Here is a 16,136-nt window from a genome sequence, read left to right on the forward strand (position 1 = left end):
CGTAATCACTTGACTGCCAGGGAAGTCCCGCATGTATTATTATTATTATTATTATTTGCATTTTACAGCTGAGGAAACTGACGCTCACAGGGGTGAACTGCCCAGAGTAACACATTTAGCACGGGGAAACCAGACTGGAACTTAAAATCTAAGCTTGATGTCAAAAGTTTTCTTCAGGGCTTCCCTGGTGGCGCAGTGGTTAAGAATCCGCCTGCCAATGAGGGGAACACGGGTTTGAGCCTTGGTCCGGGAAGATCCCACATGCCGCGGAGCAACTAAGCCTGTGTGCCACGACTACTGAGCCTGAACTCTAGAGGCCGCGGGCCACAATTACTGAGCCCCCATGCCACGACTACTGAAGCCCACACGCCTAGAGCCCATGCTCCGCAACGAGAAGCCACTGCAATGAGAAGCTCCCATGCAGTGGAGAGTAGCCCCCGCTCACCGCAACTAGAGAAAGCCCGTGCGCAGCAATGAAGACCCAACGCAGCCAAAAGATAAAAAATAGAAGTTTTGTTCTTATCACTATGCTAAATGATGGCTTACTGTTAAAGTTTTATAAGTCTTTTAGGCCTTCAATGCAAGGTCAAGTCACTAGCTGAGAAGAGATTTTGACAGGGGAACTGTGTGCTGTATATTAGTATGTATATGAAGGCGGTGTGGGCAGGAGGAGGGCGGTTGCTAGGGATACCAAAGCCATTAATCCCAGGAGGGATAAAGGAGAGGAGGGCAAGAAGTGGAAGAGAGAAATAAGAAAGTTACGACTTTTCCCTTTGGTGTCCCTGTTGGTGGAACTGATAATGGACCATGGTACAAATAAAGGACCATCAAGGGGATAGAAAGAGATGTATGGGTTTGGGGCCCAGAGAGATCTGCCTTTGACTCTCAGTTCCACATGAAAGAACTCTCAGTTCTTACACGCTGTGGGAACTTGGTAAATCACTTAACCTCACTAAATCTTTGTTTTCTCATTTGTAACATGGGGTTTAAAATAAATACTTACTCCCGAAGGCTACTGTGAAAATTAAATGAGACAGGGTGATGAAATGTAATGGAAGTAGATAGTTGTGATGGTCTTGGGCAGCCTTGTGAATGTACTAAAAACCACTGAATTGTACTCTTTCAAAGGGTTAGCTTTCTGGTATGATATATATATATATATCTCATTAAAATATTGAAACAACATACAAAAAATACCTAGTACAATGCCTGGCACATAGTAAATACTTCATAAGTGGTGACAACTATTATTATCTCACTGTTATGTGTTATCACTTTTAGGACGGCGACCATGAAAAATATGACAATCATTTTATCTGAGAGCTCTGAAAGCAATGCCTATATCTTAGTAGTAAAAATATGTCTCTGTGAGCACATTAGTCGACATGAGGAGATGAGTGGGTGGTTTCTGGACACATTTAGATCACAGATGGGATTACTAGGCTAGGAGCTCATTTGGCATCTATAGAGGGCTCAGGGGACTCGGGCAGCTGGGTCACCTTTCCAGAATGAATTACAACTTCCCCCCTTGGGCTCTATCAACACTTCTTTCAGGAGCCTTGGCTATCTGTGGGCCCAGATGGATATTTGAGGATCTTTGACAAATAATAGTAGAACTGCCAGAAGTCACCAACAGCACAGCCAGTTGGAAAATCATGGTGGCCTTTATGTCACTTGTATGTCACATGTGTATTTATTCAGCACCTACTGGAAGGCTTAAAAAACAAGACTGTTGAAAAGGTTTAGAAAATTTAGAAACTAAGTTAATTTTTAGAAGATCTTTGAGTTGATGGCAAGTTCAAGCCCAAAGAAAATTAATGCTGATTTGAAAATAAAGTTGTATTAACATAATTCCTTTTGAAGTCAATGGTTAGGGTTTTGTGGATTAAAAAAAAATGTCTTTGGTTGTTAATGTAAGCCAGGTTACAATTTTTCTCTGCACTTGGCCAGGTCCCATCTGGCAAGTTACAGATAGGCTGAGCCATCTATAAAGCAGGTTGGTTACTGCACATGGGCTATAATGCAAGTGAGCAGGAGTGTAGGTTTTAGATGGTCAGGGACTGAAAACATATGGGTTTTACTTAATAGCATTTCTTAGGGTCCAAGCTCCGGACATTTTGTTTGGAGTAGGTGGTGAAGGAAAGAAAGGAAAGGCTAGTCATTACTTAATGCCACAGCTGGCAGTAGTTAATGGCATGAATATTATAAAAACTAGACATTCCATTTTTAATGGAAAAGACAATCTTGGTTCAAATAGCCTATTTGGTTATTACCTCATTTTCACTAAAATGCTGACAAAATATGTTATTACAATGATCAGCAACACTTAATAGATGTTTTGAGTGTTCACAAGTTTTCTAATAAAATTTGGGTTATGTACTTTTTCTAACGGCTATCCCTAAGGGGCCAAATTCTCAGGCTAACATAAATGCCACTTGCAAATTTGTACAGATGCTAATAGGAGCTGATTAGTGTACAAAGTTGCTCAAAGTTCAAGATGACTGAAAATGAAGTTCAATCAGTTCTGTGAGTCAAGTGAATTTATGTTGCTTACTCTGTCAAACCCAACAGATAAGCTTTGTTCATGCTAACATTTGGTCACAGTCCCACTTCTCCCCATACCTGGGAGAGGAGGAATTGAGATGATTAATGGGTGAGAACTGCTACTCCCTACCTTTTATGGTCTCATCATTTATGAAGAGGGGAGTGGAAATGGCTAAGATGTGACTCCCTTCTGGATGCCTGTTCCCATGAGACTCTAGCCACCCACCCCCACCCCCGATCAAGCTCTTCCAAACTTATTTCTCCTCTAAGGTCCTGCTCTAGGCTTGTGCCCTCGTCAAGTACTCTCGTCCATAGCAAACTGTTTTCTGGATATATACCCAGATTTGGATATATACCCTGCTATTGAATAAAGCTAAACGTTGATCCATGCTCGAGGCTCATAGCCCAGTAGGGGAGAAGGATAATAATAGCAATAACATCGGTGGTAATAGTTGTAGTAGTACTGGTAACAGTGACCAGTTATTAAGTGCTTGATGTGTGCTAATCACTTTACACACATGATCTCATTTATTCTTTACAATAAATATTATTCATTACTTTATCCATTCAACAAAACAAAACAAATCAGACCAAGTCCCTCTCCTCTTGGAGCAAAGCTTTCTACGTTGAGGTAGGAGGAGAATCAAAGGAGTGGTGTCCTGGAAGCCAAGCAAAGAAAGTTTTTCAAGAAAGAGGGAGTGAAAAGCCATTTCAAATGCTGATGGAAGGTCAAGTAAGATGAAGACTGAGACACGGTCGTTGCAATTAACAAAGTGGATGTCACGGGTGACATTTATAAGAAAGGAGTGGTGGCAAAGAAAGCCTGATTAGAGTAGGTTCGGGGGAGAATGTGAAAAGTGGAGATTTTGAGTATAAACGAATATTTCAATGAGTTATGCTGTAAGAGGAACAGAGATACAGGGCAGTAGCTATAAGAGAAGGTGGAGTTAATGGAGGGTTTGGGGAACTAATAGCTAATAATTAGTAGAGCACTTACTTTGTGCCAGACACTATGCTAATGGATTTATATGTTTTAGTCTATATATTATAACAACCCTGTGAGATAGGTACTATTACTCCAGGTCACAGATGAAGAAACTAAAGCTTAGAATGGTTACGTCACTTGCCTAACACAGGATTTCTCAACCTTGACACTATTGACATGTTGGACCAGATAATTCCACGTTGTGAGGGACTGTCCTGTGCATTGTAGGATGTTTACCAGCATCCCCGTCCTCTACTGATTAGATGCCAGTAGCACCCCACCAATTATGGCAACCAAAAATGTTTCCATACCTGGCCAAATGTTCCCTGGGGGGCAAGACTGCCCCTGGTTGAGAACCACTGGGTAAAGACCACACATCTAGTAATTGATAAAGCCAGATCTTAAGAGATGGGCTTACCTGGCTCGAAAACCTGTGCTCTCAACCACTGTAATTTCTTGTACTACCAAAATGGGAAATTTCCCCTACCCTGTTCTGGGTACCTGTGAATCCCTGGGAAGTGGGAAGAATATCTGGTCACTGGGGTAAGGGCATTCCTGTTCACAAGTTCCATGGTTCAGTACACACACCCCTGGCCTTCATAATCAAGGAAAACTCCTTGGAGCTTAAGTCTCTTCCTCTCTGTGGACCCCCATACGTAAGATGAAATGGTTGGACGACATGATCCCCCGAGGTGCTCTGGCTCTGCCATCCTGCAGTCTAGGTGCTTAGGTTTTCTCATGAGGCAAGTGCTTTTTTTGCGAGGGGGCAGCCAAGGTATATTTTAGGACTTTCAGTTTGGAAGCTGGTCCAAAGTTCCCAGGTTGTGTTTGTTTCCGTGTTTGCTTCTTCCCAACTGGCTTCTCCCATCGCTAAGGGCCGGCGGCCCCTCGGTTTGGGCCTTGAATGCGGTGGGGCGGCAGGTCGGTGGTTCAGGGCCGCCCCGGGCCTCCCACTCTGGCTGTGGAGGAAGTTGTGTGTCTCCCCTGGGCCGATCCTCCTCCCCTGTGAGGCAGCCTTGCGAAGAGAGCCAAGCGGCCCCCTAGGAGACCCGGCCCCCGTGCGCCTGAGGCGGACTGGGTGTGGGAGTGGGTGCTGGCTCGGGGCCCTCGGGGAGTGGGGTCTTCTGGGGACCCCGCGAGGAGCCCGTGCCACTCCCGGGTGGGCAGGCTGGCGATGAGCTTCCCCTCAGGGATCTGGGACAGTGGGGCCTGGGGGCGGCTTGTCATTAGGCTGTTGATGAGCCTGGGGGAGACGGGGGGCAGGGGCTCTGCTACAGCGCCTGCTCTGCTTCCTCCAAGGGACCTGGGAGGCCTTCAAGCCTGGCCCCTCATTTCACACGGGCTGGAGGAGACTGGCTTCCATCCTGCTCTTAAGCTAGAGCTAGGCTTGGGCTTGATTTGGAAGGTAAGCTCAAAGAGAGATTCGTGTGTCTTACTCCGGTGCCAGTCATTGGAACCTTGGCCCCAGGTGCCAGGACTGGATTCATCAGGCATTAAGCTCTGTCACATGCCTCAAAAACCAGCCCTCTGTTAGGCATGGTGGGACTCCCGGTATTTCTGCACTGCGGAGCCTCTCTGAGTCTGTTTCTGAGGGGTGGTACCCTTGGGGTTTCTGGGGATCAATATTAATATCTCTGTGGATGTACAGCTTTAGGTACATTTCTAAATTCATGGAGTGTCTGCCCGGGTTTTAAGAATAACAAATGTTGCTCTATATGAACACGTGTGGCTTTTCTGTGTGTGCTCAGTTAATCATTCTTCAACTGAATTGCAAAGGCTGTGTTTAACCCCTGGCTCCCCTCCCTTCCTGAGCTTTGTGAAGTTTAAGGCTCTGTTCTTACAGCACAGGGGCCCTGTCTGGGGAGCCTGTTTAGACCTGTCTCTTCCTTTTGTTTGCTTTCTTTTTGTCTCTCTCTGGGGAAACCTGGCTCCTGAAACCTGGTTACCCCTCATTCCATTCAGGGCCTCACAGCCTGTTTCTCCACAGCTCCCTGCTTTGCTCAGAGCTTTACTGGCATTCCCGCAGCAACATGTGAAGGGGGCAGTAACCACTGATTGGTGTCAACCCCAAGAGGGAACCCAACCAAAGCAGTGGAATGCCAAGTTGCTCCAATTACTTGAACTAGAAAAGACATGTACAGGGCCAGAGACCATGGTTTCTTTGATATGGCTGATAACCAAACATATACATTAATCTTCCTGGGGTCTAAAGGAATGAACATTTTTTCCTCTGGGTTTTCAAAAATTAAGGAGTAAAACTAACCTTGTAAAAACTGTAAAAGCTGTCATAGCAAAGCCGAGTGCTTAGTTAATTCCACAGAGCCTGCTAAGGTCCTAGCTGGGAATTCCGGGTAAGGGAACCATTCTAAGGTATTCTGTAGATTTCTCCACTGATCAAGCTTTAAGATCTGTCTTATATGAACCAGTGACTTCCTTCTTTCATGATTCCTCAAACCCCACCTTTCACTCATAACTCCCACAACAAAATGCATCAAGTAGGAAACAGATGCTCTTTCAGAACCCACTGAGGTGGCCTTTCTCACTGGGCATTGTAGTAACTGTAGGGGCTTTTAGCGTGCGATGGAGAGAAGCACCTTACTGTCCTCTCTGTAATCAAAATAAGGTCACCTCAGTGCTGCTGATTCCACTAGGTTTGGGGATGAGTTTTCCTCAGTTGGGATCAGTAGAGACTAACCAATGGGGATACTGGTTTCCAAGGAGTTAGAGGAATGTGGTGGAAAGGAACTAGTACCATCGTTCAGTTAATAAAAAACAAAAAGGTGATAACTTCAATGAAGACGAGCCTTCATCGTCAAATCACTGTTTGAATGTGCATGCATCTCTGCGTGTGCTCAAGGTTGGAGAGAATCATTTAAAGAAAGATAGGATCTGAGCAGCAGAAAATGCAGTTTCCACTCTGCTGTGCTAGGGGATTTTGGACACGTCACTTAACCTCTAAAAATAGAGAGCATTCTATCCACCTATCATGTCTCTCACTCTAATCCACTCTGTACAGCCCCCATCAAATTAATCTTCCTAAAGAAACATTTTTGTCATAATATTAAAAAAAATAGTTTGTTTAATCACTCTAGTCTATACCAATACCTCCTTCTGAGGACTTGTGCTCTGGCACTCAGACTTTCAACCAGATGATGTAGTGCTGTATAGTTAAGGGCTGCTGCTGGCTGTGGTGTGTGTATGCGTATGTGTGTAGTCTCCCTAACTCTGGTGCTTGTGATATGTCTGCATTCTCTGGAGTGCCTGCACCACCACCCCCAGAGTGTTTCCTTAAATGTTTGTGTAGTGGGCTTGAACCTGATGCAACACAATGAGAAAAACAAAATGCAGAGCATAGTCTAGGACCTCTACCTCTATAAGTAAAGGTGGTCATTAAATAATTGGCCATTTGCTTTATGTGTTAAAATAAAAGCTCTTTTGAAAAGATGACAGTGAGGTAAATTTCTTCAAAGCAATGCACATTTTTTCCCATCGACTTCTGTAGCTTAAGAGAGATGCCATGCAATTAATTTTGTTAAACATTCTTGGAAGACTTCCATTAATGCAAGTCTTCGCAGAACAGACACCATATTATTTCCTTGACATATACTTGGTAGTTTCATCTATACACATTTCTAACTCCATTGCAGAGAACTTCCATACAGCGAGTGGCCTACATAAAGGGACTGACCTGTATCAGAGCTGTAAAAACTGATGTGACACCTCACAAAACTTGTAATCACAGATGAAAACCAGGCTTTCCTTATGCATGGATTTCAGTTCTTGTGACTTTTAAAAGACAGGGATATTAGGAAAACATTTTAAAACCCAGACAAGGATATAAACAGATGCTATACACATGGTCAGGGGTTACTTCTCACTGGGGCAGGGAAAGGACGATTGATTTGTTGATATCTGGTCTACATCTTCTTGGCATCTTTTCTTCTCCACTACAAGTATTCCTCCATTCACAACAATCTAACCAAGATGAGCTCAGCTGGTTATGGCCATGAAATTAAGAGGCCATTTGACATGGTGGAAAGAACACTGAGCAGGGGGATAGAATACTTGGTTCAAATCTCAGCTATGCCACTCGCAAGGGACCTTGGGAAAGTCTCTTAACCTCTCTGAAATGGCTTCTTCTAAAAGTCTTTACATTTAAAGAGAGGGAAAGAGCATTCACACACATGGTTTATAAACCATGATATGCCACTTGGGGCTTGGATTCAACCTCCCAGGCTTGAGATTTTATGATTTTTAAATTTCTTTGCTGTCTCACTTCTCCCAGCTCCTGAGATCCCCATTGCTTTATTTTATATAAAGTTGTCAAGGTGAGGCTCTAAAGTTGGTGGCATGGCTGTTCGATAGGGAAAGAACAAGAGATTTGGGGACAGTTATTTTTTTCTTATTCAAGTTCTTTTGCCTCTGTTCGTGGGTCCCATCTATTTTAAGTATGGTCTAGGCCGGTGGTCTCCAAGTCTTTCTGATCACACACCCTTTTCAGTTAAAAAAAGTTAGAGCATGCTTTATATATATACACACTATATTATTAATGATTATATAAATTATATACATGTCCTACTCTGCATATATACGTACCTACACATATATTATGAAATGCACACAATAAATAGAAAATGTAAGAGGATGAGCTAAAGATGAAATAAATAGCATGTCAAATGTCCTGTTCATGGTGATGGCTTCTTTGTATTATTAGTTAATATTTCAAGGCACCATATACACTTAGGGAAAGATATTTCATTACTGAGAATGGGTATAAATCCATATTTCATTTAGTCTTCTTGATTATTCTTGCATTACTTTTTTGCTGACTTCTTGTCAGGTATGATTAGGTTGCTGTGCTTTTTACCACACAATGAGGCTGATGGAAAAACTCATTCAAGGAGTAAGAGAAGTGTGAGCGCTGCCATTTTCATATGCTTACATTATTGGTATTATCTTCAATACATGGTTTATTTGCAGGAATCTTCTTAAGCCACTTGTCCATTTTGTGAGGGTTAATGTAGTTAGATAATATAATCCATAAATCCGCTTAACTGTGCCCAAGGAGGTAGCAATATCTCTGGTATACACAGAGGAAAAAAAAAAGTAAGGGCTCCAGGGTCAACCCTTCCACCTGTGGGCTCCCATTCTTGCCTCAGAATACCTTACAAAGCATATGCAAAAGAGGGTGCCAGTGACAATATGTGTATTGCATATTTGAAAGGCTTAATAGTAGTGCTAATAATAGCTAATATTTAGATAGCACTTGGTGTACTACATACTGTTTTAAGCACATTACATAAATTAAATTGTTTTAATCCAAATCTTAATTTCTTTCTAGATGTTTTCAATTAAAATGGAAATAGAAGTCGTAATATTTTCTTTCACACTGATTTTACAATGGACTGATTTGCATGTGCCAACCTCCCCCTCCCCCCAAACCCACCAATTTTGGAGACCACTGATCCAGGCTTTGAGATTTAGACTCTCTGGAGAAATGCAATGCTTCTGTAAGTACATCTCAGCCACTCTTTCCGATCTCCTGCTGCTATAATTTCACAACTGCTCATAGAGGACAGAAAACAGGGACTGGTGACACAGGAAGCAGTCCCAGGCAACTGAAAGCAGAGGGCAGTAACTGGGTGAGGAAAATGTGAATGAGGGATGGAGAGCTAGAAATGCTAGAGCCGGAGGGAGGAAAGCCGGGAAGGAGAAAGAAGGAAGTTAGAGACCAGAGAAGAATAAGAAGAGGAGAGGAGAGGAGGGTACATCTGTGGAGGGAAGATGAAGGCAGATTCTGGGAGGAGAGACTACATCACACGTTAGCAGGCAAGATCCTCACCCATGTCTTGATATCCAATGTCTCTGACATATGGATGAGCAGGGCAGGACAAGGAAACTGAGCAGTCTCTAAAGATTTGTACATGCGACTCTTCCCCAGAGGAGAGGCCTAGGCAATTTATTCAAGCAATGCAAAGATGGGGCCATGCTTAACCTAAAGAGTATGTCTCTAAAGCTAGAACTGCAGGCAGGCAAGGCAGGGAAGGTATTTGGGGTGTGTGTGTGGTGAGTGGACATCCCTGTGACTCTCTTCAAATCACACCAGCCAGATGGCCAAGGAGGAGAGCACGGCACATTCCTGCAGGGGTGCAACTTCAGCTGTTAGGCGCTTCTAGATCGGCAGTAAAAAGCCACAGCAAGTGATTTACGTCTGAGGCAGCTGCTAAGACACCACTCCAGAGGGTAGAACGCTGTCAAAAATGGCCCTCCGTATCTCACTGCCATACTAGAAAGCACGATAAGACACTTTAGGGGCAAGGAACTGTCATGGTACAGTAACACGGGGTCTGACTTCGATCATCAGAGCTGGTGGGTTCTTTGAGATCACCCTGCCCAAACCCCTCACTCTTTTGACTGGTAAACTGGGACTCTGAGAGGGGAAAGCAGCAGCCCACTGTCATCAAGTTGGTAAAGCTCAGGCATGGCACTGAGGTCTCTGGCTACCTAAAGCAGTGCTCTTGACTCCACAGCTGCGTATTAATCTCCTCCTCCAGCTCCTTTGCTCCTCTTTAACAGAAGCCTCCCTCACTAGTACGGATAATATATTCCATAAATCCCACACTGTCCCGATATGATCAAAGAGAGGATTAAGATAACCACAAACATCTGCTGGGCTACGATTGCATCTTGACTCCGGGCAGAGACACTAACTTTTAACATTACCATCAATTATCCTTGACCCAAGCAACTATATTTAAAATACACAGGGCTCTTTGACTTTTTTACTTCCCTCCCCTACTGTCACCCAGTGGCTACTTCCCTTTGCAAACACTTTTCCTCTCCCCCCACAAGGAAGAGGAACAAGGGAAACACAAGACCATCAACTTTGCGTAAGGTTAAGAGCTTTTAAGCAAAAGGTTTGGTGGAAAGGAGGGTGAAATCAATGTCAAAAAGAAAGTTTGTGATTATCTTTCACTCACGATTATTCATGAATGTCCGCACCTTGGAAAAAGAATGAATTGTTGGTAGTAAAACAACAGCATTTTGCTAAGTCTCTTGCATTGGTAGGCACAGAGTAAGAAGCAATCAGGCAAAAGAAGCTTTCAAGGTCAAAAACCCAGGGGAGTTAGGTAGAGCAAAATCCCAAAGCAAGCTATGGGAACCAGAGTGTGGGCAAGAGCTGGGATCCTTACAGCTAACAAGACCTAAAAAAGATATGGAAGTGACTGCCCTGGCTCTTTGCCTTCTTTTAGCAGAATGGATTCCTCCCTAGACAAGAGACTCTCATCTGCTTCACAGCAACCTAAGAGCTAATCCAGGAGAGCAGGGCTGGAACCATACCCAACCAAACTGGTTGGTTGGTTGGTCAGTCCTTCATGAAACAATATGTACTGCCTACTGTCCCTGCAGAGTCTAAGGAGACCAAATCTCTGCCCTTTAGGAATCCATAAGATAGTGGAGAGCAGCTAAGTCATTAGATTGCTGTAGTTCAGCATGAGAAGAAGGATGAGAAGAGTAGATAACCTTCTATCATGGAAAGCTTCTGAGGAGGTGAAGTCTGTGTTCTTTTTTAAAGGATGGGTAAAGAGAGGCAAGTCAGCAGAAAAAGGGTAGAGCCAGTGGAAGTACATATAAAGTGGAAGAACATGTAAAGGGAGTAGCAGGTATAAAACCTGGAATGTATTAAATAACATAGCAGGTTCTGTGAACTATAAATACTTCGGTTTATGTGTAGGGTTTTGTTTTGTTTCTTTTTCCAAAGAGGGAGGCTCCTAGTGATGAGAGATAATGTTGGAGAGGTAGTCAAGGGCCCTGTCATGGAGGACTTTGTAAGCCTGCTAGAGTTAAGATTTTATTGTGAGATCTGTGGGGAGCCACTGAGAGATTTTTAAGCAAGAGTTTTGTGATCATATTTATGTTTTGGAAAGATGATGACAGCAGAGTGGCAAATGGACGGTAAATAGTGGGACTGGGGGTTGAGAGACCAGTCTGGAGGCTATTACGGCAATTCAGGTAAGAAATTATACAGGCCTGGATTGGAGAAAAATAGGTATGGAGAAAAGTGGATGGATTTGAACTCAATTTAAGAAGATAAATAGGGCTTCCCTGGTGGCACAGTGGTTGAGAGTCCATCTGCCGATGCAGGGCACACGGGTTCGTGCCCTGGTCCGGGAAGATCCCACATGCCGTGGAGCGGCTGGGCCCATGAGCCATGGCCACTGAGCCTGTGCGTTCGGAGCCTGTGCTCTGCAACGGGAGAGGCCACAACAGTGAGAGGTCCGTGTACCGCAAAAAAAAAAAAAAAAAAAAAAAAAAGAAGATAAATAGATGGGATTTGATGATGAATTGGAGGTAGAGAAAAGCAAGAGAAGACAAGACTGACTCCTGGGTTTCTGGCTTGAGCAATGGAGTGCTTGGTGGGGCTGAGATGGGGAAGACATAGGTAGGACTTAGGAAGGAACATGTCTGGTGGGAGTTGCTGGTTGAATTCTGTGTGATGCCTGTTTGTGGTGCCAGTGAAACTGCAAGCAGAGATATCCAGTGAGAAACTGATAATGCTGATCCGAAGCTACGGAGAAAGGTCTGAACTAGAGATAGAGACTGAATATCTATCATCGTATGGATGGTAGCTGAGATCTCTGGAATATATGAAACCACCCTGGGAGAGGCCTACAGTGAGAAGAGAAGTAGGATGAGGATAGAACGCTGGGGAGTCCCAATCAGAATAGGAAAGAACCAGGAGAGAAGAGCACGATGAAATCCAAGGGAATCAAGAGTTGCAGGAAACAAGGGGGTGTCTCGTGCAGCAAAGTCAAAGAAGATAAGAATGAAAAATGTCCATTGTTTTTGGCGACAGGAAGGTTAGCGGTGACCAGTGTTAGCAGTGAGGCCAGCCTTCAGAGGGGCAAGACACCTGATCGCAGGCAGCTGGAGCAAGGCCCGGCCACCCAAGGAAGTCATGCGCATTATGAGCTTTTGCTTTGGAACTGGCTAAGGACAGTGGCTGGTCAGGGCACCCAGAGAGAAGGAAAAGATGTTTTACCGGAATTGCCTAATTCAGGAGAAAATGGAACAACCTCTGGGTACTCTCGGTAGCCATGGCACCAGTCAGCTGACACAGGGAATGCCAGCTGTTGGCAGGAGGAGAGCAAATTGAAGGGCTGGTGGTGAATGCATCTGGGCTCTGGAATTCATGGGAAACACACTTTGTGACAGAGAAGCAGCAGGATGCAGGCAGGAGATAAGGATTAAGAAACCTGGGCTGTTTCTCGTGAAACTCAGCTAGTCTCATAAACTCTCTAGCTAGGACATAGCTTCCACAGCCATAAAACAGGGGCCAACAGCCCTTACCTAGGTGGGGAATCCAAACATTCCCTTAAAACAGGGAAAACTCTGAAATGCTATTAAGGAATAGTAGACTCAGAACAAAACAAGCAGTCCTGCCTGCTCCCAACTCAGACAAACACCCGCCGGTCATGCAGAGACAGCTTTCAAATCCAGTAGGGAAAAGAGGGCAAGGGATGGAAATGTCAAGCTACAACGATTTGATCAATCCAATGGCAGAAGAAAAAAAAAATACCAGGGAAGAGAACAACTCAAAAGAATGTTTTTTCCAGATAATGACACTTACCCCCAAGAAAGAAAGCTTGAAGTCAAACATTAAATCCAAATTTAAATGTCCCGGGACGGGGGAGAAACACCTTTATTTAGCATTACTAGGCAAGTCATATTTTAAAGTTGCCATTCTCCTAAAGTAGGCTAAAATAAGGTTTAGCCACTGACAGGCTAGTGACCTTGGGCAAATCACGTATCAGTTTATTGGTTGCATACACATCATGATACAGACCCTGGGAAAAGATGCTTTGGGAAACACAGAGCAGTGCAGCAGTGCTAGGCAAGGGCTTTTTACCAGGTATGGCATGCCTTCGAGAAATCAGTTTGAGATGGCTTAAGCCCAAAAGGGTTGGATCACAGTTGCGCAGGAGTGCTAGGTGTTGTGTAAATGTCTTAATCAGTTCAAGAGGCCTTTGGCAAAGGAAAAATACACACTGCCCAGCAAGCTATGTGCCTGATGTCTCCCCAAGGCAGGAGGCAGGCCCTGCAAAGGGCTGCAGCATATCTCAGGGGTGAACCAATGTTCCGTTCCCCTCCCAGCTCGCAGAGCTGGAGAGGAACAGCTTGAAATCCAAAAGGGGCCCTCTTCTCAGCTAAGGAAAACAGTCTCGAATCTTTCTGACATCTGCACAAAAGGGGTACTGAGGGGCTGCCCTGCAGGGTCAACAGTGCTGGGTCCAGTTTAAACAATCCTGCTTGGCCCTGGGAACGCGGGAGGGTAGGGAAGATGAGTAAAAAGGACCTAGCTGTGTGGGCAGCTTCAAGCATCCATGTGCACAGGATCGGCCCCATGTGCACTGGCCTCCTGATCTACTTGGGAAATAGGACATTCCTGCTCTTGACTCATGAAATACAGCTTGGTCTGGTTCACAAACCTTGACAAGCGTTCCCAGAAACTTCAGGCTTCACAAATAAAGTTTTAGGAGCATAGTTGACTGGGTGGACACCGAGTCTTTTAAATATTGACGAAAAAAATCTGTGCGGTGATATTCTATTTTTTCTCCATCCCACGCCCCTTCAACCACTCATGTTTTCAAAGGAGAAGCCAGATTAGGGCTCCAGATGTTTGGAATCCAAATGAGAGCTCCTCACAGAGGAAATCTACTGCCTTCTATGTTCAAAGATCAAAATCTCAGCCAGGGGTGAAACAATGAGGTCATCATAGGCATGTTTCCCTGGTGTAGGACTGACCTCTGTTCAGAATATATAAGAATTTCTAGTTTTAAAGGCTCCCCAGCCCCACAAACAGTTCAGAGTTGTTTCTCAGTTCCCTGGCTGCAGGGTCTCTCACGCTCCATCAGGAAATGCCCTTTTGTGTCGAACTTCAAACCTCATCTGCTTCCACTTGGGCCATTTTTACTTGCTGTATCTTTGCAGGGGTAAAGTAAATCAATAAGAATCACCCCTTAGGAAAGTGGGGAGAGGATATGTCCAGGAAATTCATGGAGGAAATACAAACCTGCAATGAATATGTGAAAAGATGCTTAAACTTACATGTAGTCTGGGAATTGAGATGATTTTCACCCATATTAACAAAAATATCAAGTGATGGCAAGGGTATAGAAACATGGGCACTCTTGTACAAAAAAGCTGATGTAAATAAATTCGAATAGATACTCTGTGGGGTAATTGGTCATTGGCTTTTAAAATTAAAAATGCTCATTATCCTTACATCTGGTAATTTGGATCCTTAGCATCTACACTAGAAATGAGCACAAGGAGGACTGTTCAAGGATTTCTACTGTAGCACTTCCATTTTTTAAAATAGCAAAAATTTGGAAACAACCTATGTGTTCATCAAAAGGGAAATGGCTAGATTAAACTTCGGGGTGGAGGAAAAGATCTTAAGGACATATTATGTGACCAAACCAACCAACCAAAAAAGGCATAGAATATATACTTATGATTATAGTTTGGGAAAAAAACCCCAGAAAATGAAACTATTGTTATACGTATTCATACATATCTTTGATCATGCACAGAAAAAGACCAGAAAGACAATAGTGGGACTGAGAGAACATCAAGGGAGACTTTTGCATTGTCTGTGTTGCTTGCTGTTATTTAAGAACATATTCATATATCTGTTGTAGAATTATATTTTTCTAAAGTGTTTCCTAGATATAGATCAGAGGAAGAACGTGGGCCTCGGTGGCTGTAGTGAACACGACTTCCCTGGGAGACAGCAGTGGGTAAAGTAAATAGGCGAGAAATCAAAAGACCCAGGTAATAGCCTGAATCTGTCATCAATTTGCTGTGTGACCCAGGAAGTCATTTTCCTTCTCAGAGACTGTTTCCTCTACCATCTGTGGATAAGATGAGAAGCTCACGAAGATACCTTCGCTTTCTAATATTATATGATCCCCTAAGTCTGTGCCTTTAATGTACAATATGTCTGGTCCCTTTTGATGAAGCGATGGCCTTTTATACTTTTCCTTCAAATTCTGGCATAGTTTGACATTTCACTGTACTGCAAATGGAAGATAATGAAAGAGGAGGTGGAGCGGTCACTCTGTTCCCTGTTCGGCTATGTTTTTAAGGGTTTGGTTGACCTATTTATGCTACCTTCCTTTGACAATGTAAGCTCTTAGGCTTGTTTGAATGTGATGAGAGTGCAAATACTATTCTGCAAGTCGGAAGATCTCAATTCTACAGGGTGGCCATAAATTTTGAAAACGTAGATTGGATTTTATTTTTTTTTATGGATTGATCCCCCTCCCTTGAATACTTTTGCTGAGTTATACTAAAGATGCAGGTTTCTTCAGTGCAAATCAAAAATACAAATCATCTGGGGCAACACACCACATATGCATATACGAGGATTGATAGAAATGCTGTATCAAGGCACTGTGTTCATTGCAATTTGCACAACAATTTGAACTGGGCATGGCTATTAAAGGACAATACACTGAATAAAATCACTTAATGCTTTGAAACATGTCCTATGCCTTAATATAATATCTATAAATCATTATTTATGTATAGTCACCTATAT

At 43.6% G+C, this 16,136-nt stretch overlaps 1 protein-coding gene across 1 annotated transcript in view; it reads right to left on the reverse strand.

Moving 5' to 3' along the window:
* COL4A6 (collagen type IV alpha 6 chain) overlaps positions 1-16,136 on the reverse strand; it is a gene marked incomplete at its 5' end in the record, with an annotated part of 287,166 nt that overhangs the window by 143,961 nt on the left and 127,069 nt on the right. The gene's annotated exons all lie outside the window — the stretch shown is intronic.

The sequence above is a fragment of the Mesoplodon mirus genome, assembly GCF_964341445.2.
Source record: "Mesoplodon mirus genome assembly, chromosome: X".
Classification (NCBI taxonomy): domain Eukaryota; kingdom Metazoa; phylum Chordata; class Mammalia; order Artiodactyla; family Ziphiidae; genus Mesoplodon; species Mesoplodon mirus.